At 46.0% G+C, this 7719-nt stretch overlaps 2 non-coding genes across 2 annotated transcripts; both read left to right on the top strand.

The window, feature by feature from the left end:
- Positions 1-278: 278 nt before the first annotated feature.
- Positions 279-462, top strand: LOC147271488 (U2 spliceosomal RNA). Its single transcript, XR_015116518.1, has one exon. It is a non-coding gene; the product is annotated as a U2 spliceosomal RNA (small nuclear RNA).
- Positions 463-1237: 775 nt separating this feature from the next.
- On the top strand, positions 1238-1401 carry LOC147271487 (U1 spliceosomal RNA). Its single transcript, XR_015117023.1, has one exon. It is a non-coding gene; the product is annotated as a U1 spliceosomal RNA (small nuclear RNA).
- The last annotated feature ends 6318 nt before the right edge of the window (positions 1402-7719 follow it).

Genomic DNA, 7719 nt, shown 5'->3' with positions numbered 1-7719 from the left:
AGTGGGGGACTTGGAAAACCCCGACTCCAGGATGAGTCGCTGGCTTGTGGCTTTGAACACTGCTTTGTTTTACTTTGAGTCGCCCCACTAGCATAGCAGGGTGAAGGCACCGATTGCCTTTGCTTTGGATAGCAGTGGGGACAACCAGTGTGCCAGATGTAGTGTTTATGGCACTGCATTTTGTGTCGCCACCCAAAATGTTGCAGTTCCTGCCCACAGCCGTGGCCGGGATTGGCTGTACCGGGGGTGCTGGCTCTCACGTCGGGTGGCTGACAGGCATCGCTTCTCGGCCTTTTGGTTAAGATCAAGTGTAGTATCTGTTCTTATCAGATTAATATCTGGTACGTTCCTTATCCATATATTAAATTGCTTTTTGGAACAGGGAGATGGAACGGGAGCTTGCTCCGTCCTTTCCACGCATCAACCTGGTATTGCAGTGTTTCCAGGAGTGGTGCAATGCCCCGCATTTCTTGTTGGAAATAAAACAAGCCTCCGCCAGGCACTCGCTCACCTGCTCCACCCAAAGCCGGACCAGGGTTGTCCTCCTGCACTGCAGCTTTTCCTCAGCCTGCGGCCGCAATGGCCTTCCAGGAACAGTGCGGGCCCCTCCCCTTTTGTCAGGAGCAAATCCCGTGCTCTTCAGGCCAACTGTTGAGTGCTGCACATGAGGCCGGGGCTGGATTTCCGCCCGCGCTGCCGCTGGGCGTCAAGTTGTGGCTCCGTTTGCACTCCAGATAAGGATGGAGGTCCGCTGACGGCACTGCTCTCGGAGCCTTTCCCAAAAGGCTTTGGAATGGACTCTGAAAGACCTGAACCTTCAATGTGCCTGTTTTGCCCAGAGATGGGTTGTGAACTTGATGTTGAAATGTGAAACCCCAGCTTGCTGCCTTCAGTCTTTCGGAATTGGGCCGCTTGCGTTGACAGCTCTCATGGTCGCGACGCTCCATCCAAGGGTGAAAGCGGACGGAGATTGTTTTTTTTACTGCGGGGCACGATGCGTGCGGTTAGAGGCCACGCTGGTGCCCCCAGCGAGAAGGTGAGCCTTGAAAACGGCATCGGTCGAGCTTCCCAGGCTTGGGATATCCGACATCCGGCATCGTTGTGAGAAACAAAGGGGGCTGCGCACGCGGCAGATTTGCACAAGTAACGAAAGATCAGGCGCTGTGTCGGCCTCCCTGCCTGTCAGTCAGAAGGCTGTGTCCCTGAAGCTCATGTCTGTTCCTAAGCTCAGCAAGTCATACTTACCTGGCAGGGGAGATACCATGATCAGCAAGGTGGTTCTCCCCGGGTGAGGCACAGCCATTGCACTGGGGCTGTGCTGACCCTGGTGTATTCCCCAAATGTGCGAATCTCAACTGCATAATTTCTGACAGTGGGGGACTGCGTCCGTGCTCTCCCCTGTGATCGTGTGAAAAAAGGAAAGAAAGAAAGAAAGGCCGACCACGGCGGCAACAACAACAACGGTGACCGCCTGTCCCGGCCAGTTGGCGGTCTCCTCTTGTGCTGGCCAGCCTGAGGAGACCGCGGAGGACGTAGCCTCGATGAGCTCACAGTACCTCTCACACCTTCCAGCCCTAAATGAAGAGGGCAGGGTTTCTGCCACATTTAGTTGAGGGTCATGGTATCTGACAAGCCCTGGGCTCAGGACAATACATCCACGGCTCGTCTTCGCAGTAAGTGGAAGGATACCAGAGAGAATTCATGCGTGGGAGGAGATCAACTTGGAAAACCCGGACTCTCAGTTCTGACGACATCACTGTCGCATCATTTTGAGATCATTAGCAATTCTTCTTACATCACTGTCGCATTATTTTTAGTTTCATAGCAACTCTTACTACATTACTGTGTCATTATTTTAAGGTTTTTAGCAACTCTTAATAAATTACTGTCAGCATAACTTTGAGTTTATTAGCAACTATCACTACATTACTGTCAGCATCATTCTTGAATTCATTAACAATTCTTCCGGCATCACTGTAGCATCATTTTGAGATCATGAGCAATTCTTACTTAATCACTGTCGCATCATTTTGAGATCATTAGCAATTCTTCTGACATCACTGTCGCATTATTTTGAGGTTCGTAGCAACTCTTACTGCATGACTGTCAGCATCACTTTGAGGTTATTCGAAACTTTCACTACATTACAGTTAGCATCATTTTGAGTTCCTTAGCAGTTCTTCCGACATCACTGTCGCATTATTTTGAGGTTCGTAGCAACTCTTACTACATGACTGTCAGCATCACTTTGAGGTAGTTCGAAACTCTTACTACATTACTGTTAGCATCATTTTGAGTTCATGAGCAATTCTTATGACATCAGTGTAGCATCATTTTAACGTTAGTTTCAACTCTTACTACATTACCGTCAGCATCATTTTTAGTTTTTTAGCATCTCTTACTACATCACTGTAGCATCATTTTGAGTTCATTAGCAACTTTTCCGACATCACTGTCGCATTATTTTGAGTTTAGTAGCAACTCTTACTACATGACTGTCAGCATCATTTTGAGGGAGTTTGAAACTCTTACTACATTATTGTAAGCATCACTGAGTTTATTAGCAACTATCACGACATTACTGTTAGCATCATTTTGAGTTCATTAGAAATTCTTCTGAAATCACTGTCGCATTATTTTGAGGTTATTAGCAACTCTTAATACATTACTGTCCGCATCATTTTTAGGTTACTCGAAACTCTAACCACATGACTGTCAGCATCACTTTGAGGTTATTCGAAACTTTCACTACATTACTGTTAGCATCATTTTGAATTTATTAGCAGCTCTTACTAGATTACCGTCGCATCATTTTGAGATCATGAGCAATTCTTCCGACATCACAGTCGCATTATTTTGTGGTTTTTAGCAACTCTTACAACATGACTGTCAGCATCATTTTGAGGGAGTTCGAAACACTTACTACATTACTGTAAGCATCACTGAGTTTATTAGCAACTATCACTACATTACTGTTTGCATCGTTTTGAGTTTTTTAGCATCTCTTACTACATCACTGTCGCATCATTTTGAGATCATTAGTAATTCTTCTGAAATCACTGTCGCATTACTTTGAGGTTCGAAGCAACTCTTACCACATGACTGTCAGCATCACTTAGTTTATTGGCAACTATCACTACATTACTGTTAGCATCATTTTGAGTTCATTAGCAATGTGGGGCTTTGATTGGGAATTGTAAGAAAAATCACTGAATAAACAACACAAACACAGACTGTGTCTGAAATTCCACACCTGCACCCGACTCAGAATGAAAAACCAGTGTGGAATCAATTGTATCCACTGTCAATCCTGATTCTGGAGAAATTTCTTTGTGTGTTTTGATGGACGCAAGCCAAGCAGAAATTTCCCACGATGCAATAGGGCGGCGTTTGGTCAGTGTTGAGCAGGCGTCAGTCTGACAATGATGTCATTTTATTGTGTCATCACCTGACCAGACCCAAAAGTAGGCTCAGGTATCAGTTTCTTCTCAATGCTAATGTCTGCTAGCTTAGTCTGCTACTTTGATGGCTCTGCCTGCTCAAAGGTCCAGACCCCTGGATGTGGTGGTTCCTACCTGAACGTAGATTCTGTCAGCTCATGTTGTTAAATCAACTCACCAGGAATACCAGTAGATTTCAATGGACTGCCAATGAGTCTCATTGAATGGGTGTCTCGTCCAATGAGAAACAATCAGTCTCAGGTTGAAGCTCATCAATGAGGTCTTGTGGATCAGTGGCTTGCATGAATGAATGAGTTGGAAGACTTCTTGGAAATTAAAGAGGATTTAATACAATTAAGAAAACCCTTAAGACAGAGTGATAATTCCAGCAGAGTAATTAAGGCCCATATTGAGTAGCAGGTATGAATTAACCTGGATTTATCTGAGCTTCAAGTAGACGGCTAAGAGGCAGGTGGAAAGGTGTGTAGGATGAACGATAGTGACCTCCAAACAAATGAAGAGGACTGAGTGGAGGCTGACCAGCTCTACGGAGTCAGGCGGAGTTTGGCAGCGAGACAGGAGTCCAGGCCTGAATCGGTGAAAACCAACGTAACCGGCTGACGTTCTCAGCTGGATTCTCCCATCGATGTACGACGCCTCTCCAACGAACTGGTGGGAGGACGGCCTCCAAAGCCTCCACCTCGTCGACCGTGGCTCCCGCTGAGATTCGCTCGATGAAGAAGGGAAGCGCGTTGATTGGCTACCCTCTGGTCTCAGGCTGCTGGCTGCCTGGACTAAGCTGCTCTGCTCCGACACAAAGGTGGCTTCTCTCTCTTCAAGGCTCACAGGAGGTCAAGAGTGTAGCGACCGTGAGCCGAGATCGATGATGAATTACAAAAATAGAAAATCAAAAAATAAATTAGAGGAATAGAAAAGAAAAGGGGGAGGAGCCGGACCAGCTGCTCTAGGAGCTCACACATAAAGGGCAGAAACAAGAAGCACTGAAGAGAGCGCCAGCAGTGGGTGGTGCCACCACTGTTACAGTAAACTGGTCCGCCTCAGAGCAGTGACCTTTGACCTGTGAGGGGTTGTTGGCCAATCAGCACACTTTGCTGTCTTCAGTCCTTCTCAGATATCAACAAATGAAGCTGGTTGAACAGACAGCAATCATCATCACTCAGAGACATCACCTAGAGAGGAAGACTGCTCCGAGTTCTGACAATGACAGTGAAGAGGCAAGGAGAGCTGGACAACCACAGACAGTGAAACATTCGGAACATCATGTTGATACACGTGTGTGTGTGTGTGTGTGTGTGTGTGTGTGTGTGTGTGTGTGTCAGAATCGGAATCAGAATCTTTTATTTTTGTTGTACGGGGGGGGGGGGGTACAGTGACAATAGTTAGAGCGCTCTTCCAGAGCCACCGTGCACCACAGAATGCAGATACAAAGAAAAGATAGAAAAGATAAAAGCAAGATAAAAGACACTGTTAGAACAGAAAGATCCATCAACCCACCAACCAGAGGTGTGTCTGGTACAGATGTGGAATTATTGGCTCACACAATGTTGAGGACACTGGAAGAAGACAAACAAAAAAAGCTGGTGTGATCCAGACCTTCATCAAAAATGGTCCTGGAGAACTGTTCAATGTGTCAGGACTTCTGTCCATTGTCTTCTGCTTATCCTGTTCAGGGTCATGAGGGGGTGGAGCCTATCCCAGCAGCTTTTGGGCGACAGGCCGTGTTCACCCTGGACAGGTCACCAGTCCATCACAGGGCCAACACATCCACAGACAAACATTCCAAGCCAGACTCAGGAGGATCTCTCCACCCTACAGACTGTCAAGGAACCATCAAAGATGGCAGTTGGAGTTCTGTGGATATGTGCTGGATTCCTCGTCCTCACGGACCAGAAGTCTGTCTGAAATACTGCACTGATTGATGATCTTTTCATGAATCTGGAAAAGCTTCTAAAATGAAAGGAAAACAATCCTATCTTCTTCATGTCTCAAGCCAAATCAAACCAAGAGTTCTTTTATCATATTTTTTTAACCGGACGTCTGCTTTGACTGGTTGGTTGTTGAAAGAGAGCAGGACAGGACAGACAGCAGAAGACAAATATAGAGAAGGAAAGACAAAAGACAGAGAGAAAGGAGGGAGAGAATGACAAAAAGATGGGAACAAGATGAGGGTGAAAGACAAGCAGAGAGAAAGACAGAGGGACAGGGGGATGGAAGACAGACACACAACCAACAACAGCAGCAGCAATAATAGTAAACTAGCTGCCAATGATAACGTCTCCTGGTCGCTGAAGCAATCAACTTCATAATAGGAGGATTGAAGAGCCAGGAAATAAAATATTAGCACAATACTGATGTGAATGTTCGTGCAATACTGAGAACACTGATATGTAGACGACTAGTAGGGGCGGCACGGTGGTGCAAGAAGACAAACAAAAAAGGCTGGTGTGATCCAGACATCCATCAAAAATGGTCCTGGAGAACTGTTCAATGTGTCAGGACTTCAGAAGCTCCAATCCTCTCTAAGGTCCAGTGAGAGTGGAAGAGATTATAAATGAGAGAAGCAGAGCCCTCACTCAGAACTGAACCAGCTCAGTTGGGAGAGCCTTAGACTGAAGATCTAAAGGTCCCTGGTCCGATCCCAGGTTTCAGCAGAGGAGCAGCATTGACTTTACTTTCCAGTGGAGGAACTGCAGACATGAAGGAAACTAACATCTTGTCCTGTGCATTCTTGTGACATTCAGGACATTTTTGGAGCCTCTTGTTGGATTTTGCCACAGAGAATCAGAGCCAATCAAAAGCATGGAGGACTTTAACATGGAGGACTGAACAAGTCAAGAAAGCATCAGTTTGACCTTCACAGGTGTTTCTGTTCCTGTCTCAATGCTGTAGAAAGAGCCTGAGGAGCTCAGACGGTAGAGCATCAGACTTTTAATGTGAGGGTCCAGGGTTCAAGTCCCTGTTCAGGTGCTGTGGAGGTTCCAGTGTTTGACAACATGGTACTGGATGAAGCTTAGTGTTGAACAAACTGTCAACATTAAAAGTAGAAGTGTTCTTGTCTTGCCACTGTGAGACTGTTGCTAGAAAAGTGACCAATAATAATTTCATGTGGCATGCAATTAACAAAACACCCACATTGATGGTCATGGGGGGTGTAGCCTATCCCAGCATCTACGGGCCAGAGGCGGGGTTCACCCTGGACAGGTCACCAGTCCATCACAGGGTCAGCATACAGAGACGAACAACCATTCACACTCACATTCATACCTACGGTCAATTTAGAGTGTCCAATCAGCCTCGTCCCCAATTACATGTCTTTGGACAATGGGAAGGAGCCGGAGTACCAGAGAGAACCCACGCATTCATGGGGAGAACATGCAGGCTCTACACAGAAAGATTCCCCACCCGAGCCTGGACTCAAACCCAGAACCTTCTTGCTGTGAGGCCACAGTGCTCACCACTGCACCATCATGCTGCCAAGCTCTCTTCTACTTTCCTCAATTGTGTTTCTTTCATGTCCTCCTGAGATCAAAGACAGAATTCTAGCTACTGTCAAAGCCCTGATGACATCATCAGGAATTCTGACTTTGATCTGGAGACTCTTGCTTTAATCTGAATTTGATCTGACTAATGTTTTAGTTTAGGTTGCATGACACCGACCACCTCATTTCTCCTGATGGACTGGTGACCTGTCCAGGGTGAACCCTGCCTCTTGCCCAATGTCACCTGGGATCGCCCCCCCCCCTCCATGACCCTTAAAGGATAAGAACAGAAAGTGGATGGAGGGATGGACTCAACACTGAAATCAGCTGATCTGATCCACATTCTAATGTGTCCTGTCCCTCTTTAGGAGTCAGTGAGAATAGTAGTGTATATAATAATGTATATCCAACCTTGTAGTATCTTTCCAAAGCTTTTAGTATTTCTTCTTGTTTCTACTTGTAGTTTTAGTGTCTGGATCTTTTATTTTGATGTCCTGCTGTCTGGTCTTTGCTTTTGACAACCCAGTCTCATGTCAAAACGTGAAAAGGCTCCGTTTGTCCACAGGTCAAAACATATCAGTTCTACGATAAAGGCCAAAAAATTGTGAAATGTGTACGTTTTTTTCCCCTCTTCTTTTCTATTGGAGCGCTGGTAGGTCATGTGACTCTTTCATGCGGGCCTCTCAAAACAAAAACATGGCGGCCGCTCCTGTCATTTTCGGAGGAAAGTGCCTTCTTCCAAGATAGTTTTGATTTAATAAAGCATTCTGATGACATTT

This window comes from Aulostomus chinensis, chromosome 1 (assembly GCF_037954235.1).
Source record: "Aulostomus chinensis isolate RoL2024-O1b breed Wild chromosome 1, RoL_Achi_v1.0, whole genome shotgun sequence".
NCBI lineage: Eukaryota > Metazoa > Chordata > Actinopteri > Syngnathiformes > Aulostomidae > Aulostomus > Aulostomus chinensis.
The sequence above is the reverse complement of the archived record's forward strand: the minus strand, read 5'-3'. Positions and strand labels throughout refer to the sequence as shown.